The sequence below is a fragment of the Wyeomyia smithii genome, chromosome 1 (genome assembly GCF_029784165.1).
Source record: "Wyeomyia smithii strain HCP4-BCI-WySm-NY-G18 chromosome 1, ASM2978416v1, whole genome shotgun sequence".
In the NCBI taxonomy this organism is placed as follows: domain Eukaryota; kingdom Metazoa; phylum Arthropoda; class Insecta; order Diptera; family Culicidae; genus Wyeomyia; species Wyeomyia smithii.
The window spans coordinates 68,837,923-68,858,058 of NC_073694.1; the positions used below are offsets into that span (position 1 = coordinate 68,837,923).

General features: G+C 36.6%; 2 protein-coding genes and 1 non-coding gene across 3 annotated transcripts in view; 2 read left to right on the forward strand and 1 right to left on the reverse strand.

The window, feature by feature from the left end:
• The window catches only part of LOC129718443 (RING finger protein 17), a 580,234-nt gene that overhangs the window by 67,120 nt on the left and 492,978 nt on the right, over positions 1 to 20,136 (forward strand). The gene's annotated exons all lie outside the window — the stretch shown is intronic.
• Positions 1 to 20,136, reverse strand: part of LOC129718444 (uncharacterized) — a 243,557-nt gene that overhangs the window by 65,650 nt on the left and 157,771 nt on the right. The window lies entirely within an intron of this gene.
• On the forward strand, positions 12,203 to 12,274 carry Trnat-cgu (transfer RNA threonine (anticodon CGU)). Its single transcript has one exon. It is a non-coding gene; the product is annotated as a tRNA-Thr (tRNA).

The window sequence follows — 20,136 nt, forward strand, 5'->3', positions numbered from 1 at the left end:
ATGTTTGAAGCCATTCGAATAGGCACAAATTTTACTATTAAAATTGTTTCTAATTTAAAATTTAGCAATGATTCTAAATAAAACAATTAAAATATTAAATTGGAATGCTCGCTCATTGAAGGCCAATGAGAATGAGCTTTTTAATTTTTTAACAGTAAATAATGTGCATATTGCAATTATTACTGAAACATTTTCAAAACCTAACATAAAATTAAAATATGATCCCAATTACGTGGTTCATAGATATGATAGGATTCAGGGCTCCGGCGGTGGAGTTGAAATTGTTATTCATCGCCGAATTAAACATCGTGCTCTTCCCCATCTTGAGACGAAAGTTATTGAAACTTTGAGAATTGAAGTTCAAACTGAACTTGGGATTTTATTTATAGCCGCAGCATATTTACCATTTCAATGCACACGCGAGCACAAAAATTATTTTAAAAGTGATTTACAAAAACTCACCAGAAATCGTTCGAAATCTTATATATAAAATTAAGTTACATATATGTGCGACCGCCCATAACTTTACAACGGAGCGTCTGATTTGAGCTGGTTTTATTTTGTTGTGTTCGTCTTCATCCAAGGCAAATTGTTACGGCGAGAAAACTAGGAAAATTTAAAGGAAAATGGTGGAATTCATGAAAATAGAATTTCCATACAACGAAGCAATGAGATCGCAGAAGGCGCAATGAACAACAATAATATGACAGCAATTTAAAATAGGTGACTCTTGACAGTTATTGTGAAATCATCCTTCAAAAGCTACCACCGAAAATTAAATACAAATAGAAGCACGCTCGACTGGTGGCTACCGTCGCGGTAACTTTCTAAACATATAAAAATGCAGCTCTGTCTGTCTGTCTGATCCATATAGACTTGGAAACTTTTGAACCGATCGACATGAAATTTTGTATATAAGGCTTTTAGGGGCCGAGAGAGGTGAATAAGATAGTTCGAGACCCCTCCCTTTTCTGGAAGGGAGGGATCCCATACAAATGAAACACAGATTTCGCACAGCTCGAGAACCAATCAAGCAAATATAACCAAATTTGGTATGTGAATGTTTTTTACATAACAAATATGTCCATAATTGTTCGACACTCCTCCCTCTTCTGGAAGGAAGGGGTTCCATACAAATTAAACAAAAATTTCTGCACATCTGGAGAACTAACCAACTAAATGGAACAAAATTTGGCAGGTGAATATTTTTAAGGGTAACAAATATGTCCATAATAGATTGACACCCCTCCTTCTTCTGGGAGGGTAGGGTTTCCTACAAATGAAACTCAAATTTTTCACAACTGCAGAACTTTTTTTCGATTAGAGTAAATGAAACCAAATTTAGCATGTGGAGGTTTTCGGGGGCAAAAAATATGTTAATGGTGGTTCAACATTCCTTCCACTTCTGGATGGGAGAGCTTTTATACAAATCAAACATAAATTTCTATTGTGATTTGATACTCCTCCGTACTCTGGAAGGGGAGGCAGGCCTCTCATACAAGCTAAACAAAAATACCAGGTTTTTCTGAAAACAGCCTACAATGATCGGGTCGAGGCACAGAAGTCAAAACTCGACTCCATACGCCATTTATAAATTTAAGATGGAAACTTCCGGTTTCCATATGGGTATTTCCGGAATCGCAATGGTGCTCTGAAACCACAAGTCGACCTCAGACAACATTTTGAATTGTAAGATGGCAACTTCTGGTTTTTGGAAAACAGCCGAAAATGGCCTATTTCCATCCAATATGAGCACCTCCGGAACCAGAATGATGCACAGAAACTAGAAATCGATCACATACACCATTTTGAATTTTAAGATGGCGACTTCCGGTTTCTGGAAAACAGCCGAAAATGATCAAACACCACCCACTATGAGTATCTCCGGAATCAGAAGATAAAAATTTACCACATACACCATTATGAATTGTAAGATGGCGACTTTTGGTTACTGGAAAACAGCAAAAAAGGACCAAATAACACCCAATATGGGTGTTTCCTAAACCAGAATGACGCCCAGAGGTCAGAATTTGTCTCCAAATGCCATTTTGATATCCAATATAGCGACTTCCGGATTCGGAAAAACTGCCGAAAAAGACCGAATATTGCTTAATATAAATATTTCCGTAATCGAGATGATGCATAGAAGCCAAGCATTGACCCTGGACCCTATTTAGAATTCAAAGATGATCACTTTTAGTTTCTGGAAAACAACAAAATTACTGAACACCACCCAATATGGGTATTTGCGGAATCAGATTGATGCCAGAAAAACAGCTGAAAATTATCGAATACCACTCAATATGAATATTTTGAGAATAGAGGTGGTACAGAAGCCAAAAGTCGAGGATGTTGTCATTACGATAAAACCAATCATTTCACACGATTTGCATTTAGACTTTGATCATATCCTATGGCCGATTTGTCGTGCATTTTTAGACTATAAACAAATCGCAAAGAATCAATGAATTTGGAATGTTTAAAATTATTAAATTAAACACAAAAATGGGCGAGACGAAGTTTGCCGAGTCAGCTAGTTTTTTATAATCGGCGATTTTAACGCTAAACATCGTTCATGGAATAATTCTCAAAGTAATTCGAATGGCAAAATTTTATTCAATGATTGTTCTTTAGGATACTATTCTATTTTGTCTCCGAATAGTCCTACATGCTTTTCTTCTGTAAGAAACCCTTCAACAATTGATTTGGTGCTAACAGATCAAAGTCATGTATGTAGTGATTTGATCACACATGCTGACTTTGATTCTGACCATCTTCCAATAACTTTTTCTTTATCACATGAATCAGTTTTAAACCCTATGAGCTCTGTTTTTAATTATAACAAGGCTAATTGGGAAAGATACAAAACTCATATTGAGAGAAATTTCAATAATGAGCTTGATTTGCAAAACGAAGTGAATATTGATTCTGCTTTGGAAGCATTAAAATGTGCAATTGTTGATGCCAGGAATTATTCTGTTCCAAAGGCTCAAGTGAAATTTGATTCACCAATAATTGACGAAAATCTTCAACTTCTAATTCGTTTGAAAAATGTCCGCAGACGTCAATATCAACGTTCTCGTGACCCTGTTTTTAAAACAATTTATAAAGATTTACAGAAAGAGATTAAACATAGATTTACTCTTCTGAGAAATCAAAATTTTGAGACTAAAGTTGAAAAATTGAAACCATATTCAAAACCCTTTTGGAAGTTGTCGAAGATTCCTAAGAAACCTTCAAAGCCTATTCCAGTTTTAAAAGATGGTGAACGTTTTCTTGTATCCAATGAACAAAAGGCTCAAAGACTTGCTCAGCAGTTCGAGAGTGTTCATAACTCAAATTTGAATTTTGTGAGTCCAATTGAAAATGAAGTCACACGTCAATTTGATTTAATTTCTTCCCAGAATTTTTTACCTGCAGAAATAATTGAAACTAACTTGAGTGAGATTAAATCAATTATTAAAAATTTAAAAAATATGAAAGCACCTGGTGACGATGGAATCTTTAATATACTAATCAAACATCTCCCTGAGAGCACAATGGAATTTTTAGTGAAAATTTTTAATTGCTGCGTCAAAATTGCATATTTTCCCAAATTATGGAAAAATGCAAAAATCACTCCAATTTTAAAACCGGATAAGAACCCAGCTGAAGTTTCAAGTTATCGACCAATCAGTTTGCTTCCTTCAATAAGTAAACTGTTTGAGAGGTTTATTCTTAACAGAGTGATGTCACACATCAACGAAAATTCAATTTTTGCAAATGAACAGTTTGGATTTCGCCATGGGCATTCCACAACTCATCAATTGCTCAGAGTTACTAATATGATACGAGCTAACAAATCTGAAGGTTATTCCACTGGAGCTGCTTTTTTAGACATAGAAAAAGCATTCGACAGTGTTTGGCATAAAGGTTTGATTGCGAAATTGCAAACTTTTAATTTTCCAATTTTCCTAATCAAAATTTTGAAAAATTATCTTACTGATCGAACTCTGCAGGTTGTCTATCAGAACTCAAAATCTGATAGATTTCCTGTCAGAGCAGGTGTACCTCAAGGTTCAGTCTTGGGTCCAGTCCTGTACAACATATTTACTTCAGATCTTCCTGATTGACCTCCAGGATGCACAAAGTCATTGTTCTGCGATGACACAAGCATTTCCGCAAAAGGAAAAATTCTTCGTGTCATATGCAGTCGATTGCAGAAAAGTTTAGATATTTTTTCTTCCTACTTGCAAAAGTGGAAAATCTCTCCCAATGCTTCTAAAACTCAAATGATAATTTTTCCGCATAAGCCTAGGGCTTCTTTCCTCAAGCCATACAATAATCACGATGTCAAGATGAATGGGGTTATTTTAAGTTGGTCTGACAAGGTTAAGTACTTGGGACTAATTTATGATAAAAAACTTATTTTCAAAGAGCACATTGAGAGTATACAAGCCAAGTGCATCAAATATACGAGATGTTTATATCCTCTCATTAACAGGAATTCTAAACTTTGTTTAAAGAACAAACTTTTGATTTACAAACAAATTTTTAAACCAGCAATGCTTTATGCTGTACCGATCTGGTCAAGTTGCTGTTCAACAAGGAAGAAAACGCTCCAAAGAATTCAGAATAAAATTCTAAAAATAATTTTGAAGCGTCCTCCTTGGTTTGATACACTCGAATTACATAGACTTACTGGTGTTGAACCATTAGAAGCTATGTCAAATAAAATTATTAACAATTTTCGACAAAAATCGTTGCAATCCTCAATTGCAACGATAAGCTCTCTTTATAGCCAATAAGTTAGCAATTAAGTTAGTTGTAAGTTTACTTCCCCTTTTCTGACAAGTAGGTTTAAATCCCTACGAATGATATTTCCTAATTGCGAAAGCAAACAAATCCTAACAATTAAAATTACAAATTTCTAACAGTGTTGAGAAGCCACCATTTGTGGTTGGACACACATACTCATTATTTACTAATATTCATCATAAATACAAGCTACTAACAAATCCCCCCCTTCAAAAAAAAAAAAAAATAAAAAGAGGGTAATGTCACTAAAGCGAGGAGTCAAATTGACGCAGACTACCTTTCTAGGGTTAGTGATGTGGTATTTTCAAAAGAACGGAAGTTGTAGCTTTTCTAAGCTGCTGGCAAAATCAGAAATTGTCTCTTTGAACCCATGCTCGAGACAAAAAGAAAACCATTTATTATACACTGTTCTTTCACTATCCAGAACCTGGAAATCGCACTAATAATTAAAAATTTGATAAAGTAGTAGAAGTCAAAAATTTAGCAGCGCTCGTCTTTCTAATAAAGAAAATATCATACATAATTTTCAAAATTTGTGTGTTTATATGTATATGTGTGTGAATATTTATGTGTGTTTGTGAGCGTTTGTGTGTGGATTTGTAATAAAACACAATCATAATTGTAACAACACCAACAAGTATATTTTGGCATAAAATGGTTTTTGGATAAATTTCGATTATATTGCATGAATCGAACAAGAATTTTTTTGAAATTTTTTAACTAACACACTAAAATTGAGATTTCTCGAGATCCAGTCGGTGGATTTTTTTTATTAATTTAACCAGAGGTGTAAAATGACCTCAAGAATTGACCCCTATACTTGGATTTGATGGACAATTTTTTTTTATAATAATGGTCCAGCAGGGCACCGTGGAAATCCTAGCTGACGACTTGCACGGTCAATAATATTGGCTCGATGCGGCCCAAAAGTCAATTTTCATTTTATTTATCATCAAGTAGTACCCCAAGGTCATTAATTTTATTGACACGAGCTAGAGATGTACGTCCGACTGTATAAGTAGCTTTTATGGAACTACTACATCGATGAAATGAAATTACGGCACATGTCTGGACACAAATAGTCATTGGGTTTTTTTTTGACACCAAAAATATCCTCAAAAATATCCAACAGTTCTTACAGTTTTTGGTAGTCGTAAAACTTGTCAATGACCATAAAAATCTTCAAATCGTCAGCATAGAGCAGCTTACATCCTCTTTCAAGACGGGCTGCGACATCATTTATAAACAAAACGAAAAAGAGCAGTTCAAGATTACCCCCTTGAGGAACGCCGGAGGTGTTTGTAAATCGTCGGGATGTGTGGGATCCAAGTTTGACACATAGGCTTCCATCACTTAGGTACGATTGCAACCATTTAACATGGTTTTCGGAGACACCCATTATAACGAGTTTATAGAGTAATATTCGATGGTCAATTTTATCAAATGCAGCGTTCAAGTCTGTGTGTACAGGACCCACCTGCTTCCCGTTTTCAATATGAGCGATACAGTCCGAAGTGAAATAAAGCAAGTTAGTTGTCACAGAAGGACCAGGATAAAAACCGTGTTGGTCACTAGAAAAGACGCTTTTTGTGTGAAACAGCAGGTGATCACATAGAAAATTCAAATAATTTCGAGCAGGCGCTTAGAGATGTTATACCTCGATAGTTACGAACAAGATGTCTGTTTCCTTTTTTATGAATCGGAAAAATATGCGATTTTTCCAATGAGCTGGGAATTTGCCTTGTCGTAAAGACCAATTAAATGTATTTGCTAGTCGACAGCAGCAAATATATTAAATACCAATATAGTTCACTTACGTGAAATTATGAAGACAAATTGAAAATGACAGAAGCGTTAGTCACCTTTTCGACCGCTAGGTGCGCAACTTCTGATTTTGTTCTACACGACATGCGAAATAGAGTAACTTTTGACAATAATATTACCCTAATGGGTACACTAAAAAAAATTCACATTTTATTGTGAAGTGAACTCGGCCGAATATTTTATAATAATAAAGCTCACCTATGCATAAGGCAATCCATGGGTGGTGTTCCACGGTTTGTACGTTTGTCGACCTCCGACAATATTTTGAGTTGTAAAATGGCGACTTCCGGTGACTGGGAAACTGCCGAAAATGACCAAATACCACCTAATATGGGTGTTTTTTTAACCAGAATGACGCTCAGAGGCCAGGAATTGTCTCGAAATGCCAGTTTGAAATCCAAGATGGCGACTTCCGGTTTTTGAAAAATCAGACAAAATTTTGAATTGTAAGATGGCGACTTCCAGTGATTGGAAAAAAGAGGAAAATGACCAAATACCACCAATATGGATGTTTCTGTAACTTGAATGACGCTCAGAGACCAGAAATTGTCTCTGAATACCATTTTGAAATCCAAGATGGCGACTTCCGGTTTCAGAGAAACAGCGAAATATGACCAAATGCCATCCAATATGGGTATTTCCGAAATCGTGATGATGCACTGAAACCACAAATCGACCTCAGACAACATTTTGAGTAGTAAAATGGCGACTTTTGGTGACTTGAAAACTGCCGAAAATGACCCAAATACAACCAAATATGGGTGTTTCTTTAACCAGAATGATGCTCAGAGGCCAGAAATTGTCTCCAAATGCCATTTTGAAATCCAATATGGCGACTTCCGGTTCCTAAACAACAGTGGCAAAAGACCAAATAACACTTATTATGGGTATTTCCGGGATTGTTATGATGCACTGAAGCTACAAATCGACCTCAGATAACATTATGAATTGTAAAATGACGACTTCCGGTGAATGGGAAACTGCCGAAAATAACCAAATAACACCCAATATGGGTATTTCTTCAACCGGCCGGTTTCCATCCAATAACCGGCCGATTTCCATCCAAAATCCAGAATGATACACAGGAGCTAGAATCGACCACAGACAACATTTTGAATTCTAAGATGGTGACTTCCGGTTTCTGTAGAACAGCCGAAAATGACTAAATAACACCAATTATTGGTGTTTCTTTAACCAGAATGACGCTCAGGGTCCAGAAATTGTCTCCAAAAAAAAATAGCCTAAAGGGACCAAATACCACCCAATATGAGTGTTTCTTTAACCAGAATGATGCATGGAGCTAAAAATTGACCTCAGACACCATTTTGAATTGTAAGATGGCAAGTTCTGGGAAACAGCCGAATACTACTGCATATGAATATTTCCGTAATCGAAATAATGTAAAGAAGCCAAGCATTGACCCTGGACACCATATTGAATTCGAAGATGACCACTTTCAGTTTCTGGAAAACAACGAAAATAACTGAATACCACCCAATATGAGTGTTTTCGGAATAGAGGTGATGTACTAAAGGCAAAAGTCGAGGATGTTGTCATTCCGATAAAACCAATAATTTCAAACGATATAAACAAATCGCAAGAAATCAATGAATTTGGAATGTTGAAAATTATTGAATTAAAAACAAAAATAGGCGGGACGAAGTTTGCCGGGTCAGCTAGTAAATACATAAATATGCTGGTTAAAGCAAAGCTGCAAGTGATGAATACGAAAATTAGAACTCGAGAGCAAAAAATTCGGAGGGATAAAAAAAACAAAAAATACTTTCAAAACAAAGAAAACTAAACATTAAATAATAGTTTTTGCATAACAGTTGTTATCACTAATTATGTTTGTTTTGTTGAATATCTTTTATATATAATATAATAAAGCTTTTAAACCAATTACAACATGATATGTATCCATGCTTAAATTGTTAAATTGATAGAACATTCAAGTGTTATCTAAGCTAAAAGTTGCACAACAACCATATACGACTATTGACAACCATTGTGCGGTTTCTCCTTTTATCTTTTTCACGAGGTAATTGAAATATTCATTTATTTGTACACTTCGTTGCCTGATTATTGAGCTTGAACTTGACGGCCGCACATTTCGTAGTTGCTTCCCGTGATGGATCTGAGCTAGTGAAGTTACACAGGGAACCACGTATATAGCAACTTGGGATTAGTTTACCATTTACACGTCGTGGCCTGATAATTTGAATATTTCTTCTTCGTGCCTCGATAAGCTACATCTATTATATTATCAATATTTAACTCCCGGAATGGCGTTAGTTTTACATACAAACAATATACGCACGAAATCTGCAACATATTTTTTTCTGTGAAAGTATGAAATTGAGTCAACTAAATCTAAAATTGAGTAAATTCAGTTTCGTGTGTGAGAATGTCACACGCTCACAGAAATTCAACAACAACGCACAGTGGTACAGTAAGGCAATGTAGGCGGACACGAGTTTTTCGATGCGATTTTGTGGTTTTAGAGTAAATTTTTTTTCTAAGAACTTGTTTCTTATATTTAGTCTATTTTTTATGTGCAAATGAAAATTAGGGTGGTCCTGAAATCGACTAAATGAAAAAAATAACTTTTTATTTGCATAAATAAATGTATACATTCATCGGCACAGTTATAGATCAACTAATTTTAAGCAACTTTTGGTATTTCTTCACAATATTTATACAATATTTGTTCTATCAAATGATACCAAAAAATATTATTTATGTTTGCCCTAAACGGAGACATCAATATATCAAAAGGGCCTATTTTTAAAATAGAAATAGTGAAAACTCTTCATCTGTATAATATAACGACAATGTTTTTTCGTCAAAATTGGCGTATTTTTGATTAAAGTTACCGGAGAAAACTTTGTTTTTAAATTTGAATTGAAAAAATAGAGCGAGAAGACTGTTTTTGGAAACCAAATTTCATGTCTACAAAAAAGTTTTTTACAAAGTTACTTAGAATTAGTTGGTCTACAAGTTTGCCAAAGAATGTTTTATTTCGTTGATTTTAGGACCACCCTAATTTTCATTCGCACATGAATCGAGGACTATGTATGAGAAACAACTTTTTACAAAAACTATGGCTTTAAACCGCAAACCAAAATCGCAACGAAAAGCCTATGTCCGCCTTAATTGCCTTACTGTACCACTGTGCAATGAGTTTAGTTACCTTTTTCACCACAAGAGGGGGTGTTCCCTGTCTGTCTTCACGGGAATATATGGGAAATTCGAGAGTGAACTATATTGTTATTTTAAGATATTTGACAGCAGGGATACTATCAGGTCCTGGAGCATTAGAGGTTTTCAACCGTTTCGCCGCCTTCAGTAGGGCTTTCTCGGTTATCTCAGGAACATCATCGTCCATTCTCTGCCCAGCAATAAAATTATTCAATGAAAAGTTTCAAGGTCAAATCGCGTGCTCGCCAACACACAACCGTCTTCTACTGATATTCTCTATTTCTGAGTCAATAAAAAAATCGAACCTAACCTCCTCGTTTCAACTGGTTATCTTGTTTTTGTAACATAGACCTTTTTTATGTGCCGAAGGTGAAACTTGTTCAAATTGTATCAAACAATCTCGAAGCAAAACATTCTTTCAGAAATTGGAACTTCTTTTGAATGTATTTTGGGTTTTCACAGCTTCTGCGTGAGGAAAATTTTTCAAACTGCTGATGTGTATAATTAAAATGATAGGTAGGTAATACATGGTGAATCGAAGCATTAATTTCAATCTCGCTCGAATAAAAATATTGAGAGAGAATAAAGTATGTTTTCAATAGCTAGGCTAACTATGCATAGTTACGTGACAATAGATAAACTCATCAGCTTTGTTCTAGAGAATTTTGGAAAAATATCCAAAAGTATTGTCCTATCTCATAAGAAGCAATGATATGAAATTATATAAAATCGCGTTTTCCCGGCTTGCTGAAATTGCAAATGGGACGGACCTGATATGCGCGGCAGTGAATACAGAGATACAAATATTTCAGCTAGTGGTCTTGCAATTTTGAAACAAAATATTTGATTTGATCCAACATTTCGACACCGGTTAGTATTTTTCTCAGAAAAACTACATTATTTCGATAAATAAGATATTTTTACAATTCTCCGTTTTTTAGACGTTATCTACATATGAATTCTACTTTTGTTTCTCGTCTTGTCGCTTTTAAAAGTAGTTTGGTGTTATATGGTAGTATGGACTTTGATGATTCTGGCTTAATTTGCAAATTATGGGGTATAGTCTGCAATTTGTATTTTTTTTTAAATATTTATTTCTGATTTTGGGTTATGATACTAATAAAAACAGTGATTGTTCTGGCGAACCGGTTCATCATGGTGAGTTTTGCTGTTGGAGATTGCTGCCATACCTATTGATATTTTAGCTATTTTTATTCGAGCTTGAGGAAGATTCATTGTTGTTTGTTATCCGAGTCAAAAGAAACGCATAAACTCTGTTTAGACCAGCAATGTCTGTTCTCTTACTGACCGCTTGGTGAGTGGTGTATACAGTGATGGTGAAAATAATGAATACACTTGCAGTGTTAGTTAATTTTCTATATTTCTGCACTTGGCACAAATTTTTATAAGGTTCTTGAAGTAAAGAAAACATATGTATAGTCGTAAACCGATCAGCATATTCAGATAACTGTAGACCCTTTCAGCAATAACATTAATCACAGACAAAACAAAGCTACATTGGTCATCAAATTACCATTTTTGCCCACCGTGCGATATTTTGAGCACGAGATCGGATTGCCGCTGGTCAGTGATATGAAAGTGGCGAAAAAAAACGGAAAACTCGCTTCTGTTGTGCAGCAGGTAAATAAGTCATATTATTAAATTATTTATGCTGACACGAGTTTACATGACATTTTTTTCATAATTTCGCGCTTCAGTCACCTATATCGCTCCACATTCGCCTCATTCTGCAATTTCCCGTGTGTGGTCGCGTGTTCGTTTGTGATTCTACTGATGTTTCTGCAGAGTGAAATTAATTTTTGTTGTTTTATTATTTTTATTGCCCCTTCCGTCGGCGCATGCTGTTGTTTAGTGCCAAACCGGAATCAACAGAATTATGGCAGGTTGGTTGTTTCACATTCTAATGTGACCGCGGCTGGATTGTTTTTGTGGTAATTAGCCGACTCTTGATCGACTTTTTTAGTTTTGTTTCTTTTTGACCTATGTTTTTGTTAAAATAATGTATGAAACCAGAGTTTTGAATATATTAGTAAGGTACCGGTTTGAACATCGCTCGTTAGCTATAGTTCCACATTTTTGCAAACCATAACAACTCTTTCAACACAATAAAAGAAGATTCTATCAAACACGCCACTCATCGATGGGCAATGACTCACAAAGCAGTCTTCTTTTACTGCTGTTTGCCTGTCCGCCCGTCAGTCGTGGTCGTTTTTGGTATTGCTATCTGAATTCACCAGCTCCGCTAGCTCCCTGTACTGGAGTCGGTGCCAGATAACATGAGGGATGATGAGATGAACGTGGTGCGGGTAAAGACGGAACACTCCAGCGCTTGTGTTCTAAGCGCCCCTCTCCTGTCCTTGCCTCTTTAGCTCAGTGGTAGAGCGCTGGTCTCGTAAACCAGCGGTCGTGAGTTCAATCCTCACAGGAGGCAGGTGGGTTATTCGGACTCTCTTTTTTATTAAAGGTGTAAATGTGTTAACTGTATCTCTAAATCATGCAATAATAGAGTAGTGAGGGGCAAAAAGTATGCATTAGGTGGTCTCTTCGAGAAACATACGAGTGAAATAAGCTGGCAACTTCGTATGGTTTTGCAGCATTATAACGTCAGATATGTAAACACAACAGCACATATGTAAACACATCAGCTTCCGTTTGAGTGGTGCGAAGTTGTGAGGTGAGTTATATTTTAACCCTATCCCCGCGGAGAGTAATCAGTTTTTACAACGAAAAATGGCATTCAAACTCTTATTACTCAACAATCGCTTGCATAATTGGCACAAACTATATTGCATGTTGAAGTTCTCTAACTGCTTAAAATATTTTCATCGTTAGAAATTTCAAGTATAAATGTTAAACTGTTATCAAAGTTTATATGTCAGGTGATGCCATATGGCAAAAAGAAATTATCTGTTTATCAATCATTGCGGCGTACCGACAACAGCATATAACGCACTTTCTCACCAGTGAATAATCTTATAGGTTCAAAAGTTATCCAACATTTTATAAATATTGTAGTATTCAATTAACCGGGCTTTTTCGATATTTCAATCTCGCTTTTCTTTAAAAATTTTGCCTTGAATTCAATCACTTTTCTCTTTATTCTCAGTACTATTGTTAATTTTTTTTACTTCTAACGGTTTTTCTAAATCATTTTTCATATTCTGTTATCTTTTGTCCACAAATCATTCAATTCCTTATCTCTTGCCTTTATTAAATTTTTCATGTTTTTCAAAACTTCATATTACATGTTTGTATTGAAGGCGCAACTGATTTTTGGTTATTTGTCAATAGATGGAGCCAGTGGTAGCGACTTATCGATTTTGACTTTTGTTTACAGTTGTTCTTTTAATTGCTGATGCTTATACATATTTTTATTGAATTTAGAATTTATTTTCAAGTTTTCCGAGCAGGGAAACAGAACAACAGCAACGTTTGCATGAAAACACGAGAAAAAAGAAGGGTTTATCTTTTTCTATTACCTACATATAATTACCTAATTAACAACTAAACAAACGCAGAAAGTTACTCAAGCAATGCCTTTGTTATCACGTGACGCGTTGAAATCAAATACATTATAGCAGCTGTTGAAAACACGGCACATGGTGAGCACTGGTTCATGTAGAGCACAGTTAGTACTTGCAGGTCGGGTAATTAAAAACGTATGGGAACGGAAATTGCGTCGTCTGGTGTTTAAATCAAGAAAGCCGAATAATAAAGGACAATCGATGATTCCCGAAAGACGCCTTGGCCGATATCCGCCTTCTTTCTTTCCAGCAGCTTTAAGTTGATGAGCTTACAACAACTTTTATAGCTTGGTAGGTTACGCCAAGAATATTGTCTCAAGGCAAAGCGAACAAATTTGCGTGTACGGCTTCAATCCTCACAATTGTGTCTTGGTAAAAAAGGCACCATACTATAATGGAGTATTCCAATATAGGACGGACCAGAGAGCAATAGAGCCGCCCAGTACACGTTTTTAAAGGTTTAGGCGAAACGAAACAAAAACTCATTTGCGATGAAGCGTTTGAGACAACATGATCCTTAAAGCTTAATCTAGAATCGAGCATAACTCTAGATCCTAAACTACCGTTTCGCGACTCAGAACAGTCCCTCGTAAGACGCTGTACCCGTGAAGATAGTTTCCGACCGAAGGAGACAGCTGAGCACTTAGACACATTGAGTGACATCCTGTTAATTCGACACCAATCATGTTGCAGCATCTGGGCGTCTACAATATTTGTTATTGTGTTGTATAGTTTCAAATCTTCAGCGTAAGATAATTTTCTACATTTGAAAACCGAATTTACATCGTACATAAACAGCAGGAAAAGTAATGGCCGAGGGGACTGCCTTGAGGAACGCCGGATGTAACGCAGAAAGGGGATGAGTTGTAATCACCGAGTTTAACAGACATGGTTCCACCAATCAAGTAGAAGCGAAGCCAAATTAGCAGCTTTTTATTAATTAGGGTAGAAGCACCGGTTTTGGATATAGCACCAGTTTTTGCCATGATAGAATAAAATTGATAATGTTGAAGAAGTATCTTGAATTACTCTTATTTCGAAGTCTCCTTTTGAAACTGCTGATGTTATTCGACAAATACATTATTTACTGTAGCAATCAAATATGCGTATTTTACTTTGAATAAAGGAACTAATTATACTCTCCCAGGTTTACTTACAGTCTAACGTTTAGGTAATTTGCTAGCTATTTTTGATAGAGCATAATCTTATTTAAGTTTGTACATTTCTATAGGGAACATCCATAAATGACGTAGCTTTTTTTTAGGTTTTTTTGACCCCCTCCTCCCCCATCGTAGCATTTCATCACAAAGTCAGGACCCCCTCTAGATAATTACGTAGCTTTATAACAACCCCCCCCCCCCCACATAATTTTTTTTCGTCACAAAACTGCAAACCCCCCCCCCTCCCCCCTCAAATGCTACGTCATTTATGAATTCCCATAGCAAATTTTGTTACCAGCATCAGGCACAACTTATTACAGCACATGGATAAAAAAAATAGGCATTATGGTATAAATTTTCTCTGCAATATCAAAAATAACAGAAGCTTCCAAAAACGATCAATAATCCATTCTTGGCCACATATCAAAGCAATTCCATAATTCATAATCCTGATATTGGCCATATGTAAACAAACCCATGGTAACGTATTAACATTGATGCAAAACATGAAACTTCGTACTTTCGGGCTGTTATAAGATATCGCATGAGATTCGTGAAAACACAAAACTGGTTTTGGATAAGAAAGATTGTATTACTACAGCACCGCTATTTAATATAATATATATACGTTACACCACGACCGACCGGCCTAGGCGCACCCGGAGCCGAGACGTCAGCAAAAACCCAGCTGAGGCCCGTAGCAACAAGCGGAGGAACCAAACCAGCAACGAAACCATAAATTGACAATCGATGACGACTGCAGGATTCGATCGAACCACGCGGACAAAGGTTGCATCAGAATTGAACCACCGGAGGAACGACGAGTCAGCGGATTTAGTTTATTTAAGCTTTCTAGATTTAATTTTCAATTTAGTCTTGTGTGTAATTCAGTAGTGATCGGACATAAAGTGTTAATCGTAGTAATAAAGTTTTTTTTAGTTCCCGCGATAAATCACGGCATAATTGGCGCAGTCTCAAGGCCAAGTGGTTAGACAAAGTGAACAGTGTTAACAGAGTGAATATCTAGTATCACAGTCACCGAGTTCTACAAAGAGGAACAGCCCACGTCTATGGCAGACAACTGATACACCCAGCAAGAACAACCCCTGAGTGAACATCAAGGACTTGCGGATATCAGAGGACCGATCCCGCCATTTGGAAACCTACCCCATCCATCCGTCACTTCACACCAAGACTCCAGGAGATGAAAGCAGTAATCTTCCTGTAAGTAACCACAATCATTTTTCTAAGATTAACACAAACAAAACCATACTAATTCAGAGGTGCGAGCCCCCACCAGCGGTAAGCGGACACCTGAAATATCACAAAGTGAAAAAAAAACAAAACTAACAACTAACCGTGAAAGTGCAGTGTAAGTGAATACTGACAACAAATCTATACGCAATACAAAGCAAACGAAGTTAATTTATTATAATGGCCGAGCGCGACTTAATGATCTCACCAGATCTCGCAGCCCCAGAACTTTATGAAGAAGAGCCACAACCAGCTCCTCAACCAGCCCCACAACCGGCAATCACAATTGAGGGTTTACTTCAGCACATAAGAAGTTTAACCCAGAACCAAAATGAGTTGATTGGACAACTCAGAAATTTAAAAGAGAAGGCGGATGATCCTTTTATGCAATTCAGGACTCCAGACCCAATCAAAAATCTAACAACATTTAGTGGAAATAAAAAAGAGACCCATGCATGGCTGGAAGACGCGGAAAATACTCTCGAACTTTTTAGAAGATACCGAGATGAACCAGTGTATAGCCAATTAGTCAGAGCAGTGAAAAATAAAATTACGGGCGAAGCCAAAGAGATTTTGATCGCTGCTGGCAACCCGAACAGCTGGCTAGAAATTAAAGAGGTGATTTTGAATTCCTACGGGGATAGACGTGACCTTACGTCACACATCCAATCATTATTCTACATAACACAAGGGAAAAAGACAATTCCTGAGTATTATAATAAAATCAAAACCATCGACACCGCTATCAAATCGACAGCAGCGACGATGGAAGATTATCAGAATGCAACTAAGGCAATAAAAAATTTAGTAAGCTTGATGACGCTTACTAGATTCATAGATGGCCTCACAGACGAATTGTCTATGCATGTGAGGAGCTATCGACCAAAAACATTGGAAGAAGCCTACGCTATAACAACGCAATACGCGAATGCCGCGTACAGGCAAAAATTTAACAAACATTCCAGTTCAACCTCTAACAATTCATTCAATTCAAAACCGTTTTCAAATTCCAACAACGGTAATCAGACGAATACAAAAACCAACTACACGAACAACAACAACAACAGCAACAACAAGCACGGTAACACGTTCAACGCGAAACCGAACGGATCAGGGAAATTTAAAACCCCTAGAGGTCCACCGGTGGACGACGACGTTTCAATGAAAACCGCAAAGTCCCGTACGGAGGTGAACAACCACGAAACCAAACCAAAACAAGAAAGCGAATTCAGCAAAAACTACGAGGATGAGTACGACACCTCTAATCAGCTGGAGGAATCAGCTCTGAACTCGGAAGACGATGATTACTTCGTCGACGAGGAGTTAAATTTTCACGTGGTAGAAGAGCCACGTCGAAAAATATAAAAAGCGACAACAATTTTGTACCTTATATAATAATTCAAACCTCGAAAGGTGAGATGAAATTTTTGATCGACACGGGAGCGAACAAAAATTATATTTCACCCGAGCACGTAAACATTGAAAATTGCAGAACTGAGAATGGAATCAGGGTAACGAATATAAGTGGAACACATAAAATAAACAAATCAGCTTCTTTTGATCCATTTCAGATCAAGAAGAAATTGAAATTTTATATTTTTAAATTCCACAAGTTTTTCGATGGATTAATAGGTTACGAGTCATTAAGAGACTTAAATGCTCAAATCGACATTCGTAATAATTCCTTGAAAATCGGACGAAAAACAATAAAAATGCAAAAAAAAATTCCCTGAAGAGCAAGCAATTAACATAAATGAACAAGAATTTCAGTACATCGCACTGAAAACCAAAAAGAACGGTGATTTCATAATAGCGAATGAAAAGAAATACAATTCATTCACTATTTTACCTGGTATCTACAGAAGCAGCAATAATAAAGCTTTTGTAGCGATTCAAAATTTCTCAAAATCTTCACAAGAAATAAATTCGAGTGAAATCGAAATGGATGAGGATCCGTTCGATTTAACCGAATTGCCAAAGCAAATAAACATGACAAACTATACCTTTCGTGACGACCACATGAATAGGGAAGAAAAACAAGCCCTCGAAACGGTGATCGATCAATACAGAGATGTTTTATACGTGGAGTCCGACAAACTGTCATTCACACACAAAATAAGACATAAAATTCGAACGGTAGATAGTATCCCAGTCCATACGAAATCATATAAATATCCCTACGTTTATGAAAGCGAAGTACAAAAGCAAGTTAAAAAGATGCTAAACGATGGAATTATAAGAGAATCAATCTCACCATACACCTCACCCGTATGGATAGTCCCGAAAAAGGCAGATGCATCTGGTCACAAGAAATTTCGTTTAGTGATCGACTACAGAAAGCTAAATGAAAAAACTATCAACGACAAGTACCCCATACCCGAGATTACCGACATCTTGGATAAACTGGGAAGGGCTACATATTTCTCAACTATTGATTTAGTTTCTGGCTTCCACCAGATCCAGCTGGCAGAAGAAGACACAGAGAAAACAGCATTTTCTGTGAACGGAGGAAAGTACGAGTTTACTCGCATGCCATTTGGGTTGAAAAACGCCCCGGCAACTTTTCAAAGGGTAATGGACTGTATACTAAGGGATTTAATTGGAGTATGTTGTTTCGTCTATATGGACGATATAATCATATTTTACAGTTCACTTCAGGAACACAAGAAAAATTTAGCACAAGTTCTAAAAAGACTTAAAGAAGCTAGACTAAAAATTCAGCTAGACAAGTGCGAATTTTTTAAAAAAGAAACGCAGTTTCTAGGTCATACTGTCTCTGAAGATGGAGTAAGACCAAACAGTGACAAAATAGAAATCATAAAAAAATGGCCAATCCCTAAAACAGAAAAAGAAGTTCGTCAATTCTTAGGAACGCTAGGCTATTATAGGAGATTTATAAAAGACTTCGCTAAAATAGTGAAACCGTTGACAGCACTTCTTAGAAAAGACGCGGAGTTTGAGATAACACCCGAAATAAACGCATGCTTCGAAAAGTGTAAACAAATTCTAACGCTAGATCCTGTGTTAATTTACCCCGATTTCAGCAAGGAATTTATTCTTACTACCGATGCAAGCGATTATGCAATAGGGGCAGTACTGTCGCAAGGGCCCGCAGGCAATGACAGACCCATAGCATACGCATCGCGAACTTTAAGTAAAACAGAGGAACGATACTCAACAACGAAAAAGGAATTTTTGGCAATCGTTTGGGCGGTCAAACATTTCAGACCGTATCTATACGGACGGAAATTCAAAATGTTTACAGATCACCAACCACTTACCTTCTCTATGACTAATGCAAATCACCGAATCATAAGAGGTAAACTGGCTTTAGAAGAATTTGACTACGAATTAATCTATAAACCAGGGAAACAAAACGTCGTCGCAGACGCGTTGTCTCGGATAAACCTAAAAAAACATAATCAATTAAACGCACATTCACAATCATCGATGTCTTTAAACGTGGAACCCTCCGAACGAGAAGAGGAACTTTCAGATGATGAAAGTGACGACATGACAGTACACTCAGCGGATACAAGCGATGATTACTTTATTCCGTGCACTGAGAGACCAATCAACACATTCAGGACCCAAATTATTTTTAAAATCGGAAAAATAGAGATTACGGCATATGAACAGATCTTTCCCAAATTTCACAGGCACATAATAGTCAAACAAAGTTATACGGAAGAAGAAATAGTAGAAATATTAAAGCGGACTCTTAACCCCAGAGGTTCAAGTTGCCTCAAAATTCCAATCTCTTTAGTTCAATTAGTTCAAGAAACTTACCGGAAACATTTTTCAACTAATAGCCCCTACAAAGTTTTTATTTCAGAAACCCTTCTAGAGGACATACGCCTAGATGAACAACAGGATGAAATTGTGAGGGAAACTCATAATCGTGGCCACAGAGGAATCAAAGAAAATAAGAACCAGATAATGCAAAAATATTTCTTCCCACAACTTGATCGAAAGATTAAAATTTTGATAGATTCCTGTGATATCTGCAAAAAAGCCAAATATGACAGGAAGCCACCGAATTTGATAAGAAAAAGCATTTTCGGCAATAACCCTTTCGATCGAGTCCACATTGACATATTCTTTTTAAAAGGTCAAAAATGGCTCACCATAGTCGGTTCGTTTTCCAAATTTGCAAATGCCATACCTTTGGAAACTAGAACAATAGTGGACGTAAAAAATGCTATTACAGAACACATTAGACAATTTGGCAGACCGAAGACTATTGTGAGTGACCAGGAACCTTCTTTCAGGTCTATTGATTTCATCGGATTCCTTAACGACCTAGGAGTCGAGTTACATTTCGCGAGTAGTTCAAATTCAAACGGTATTGTAGA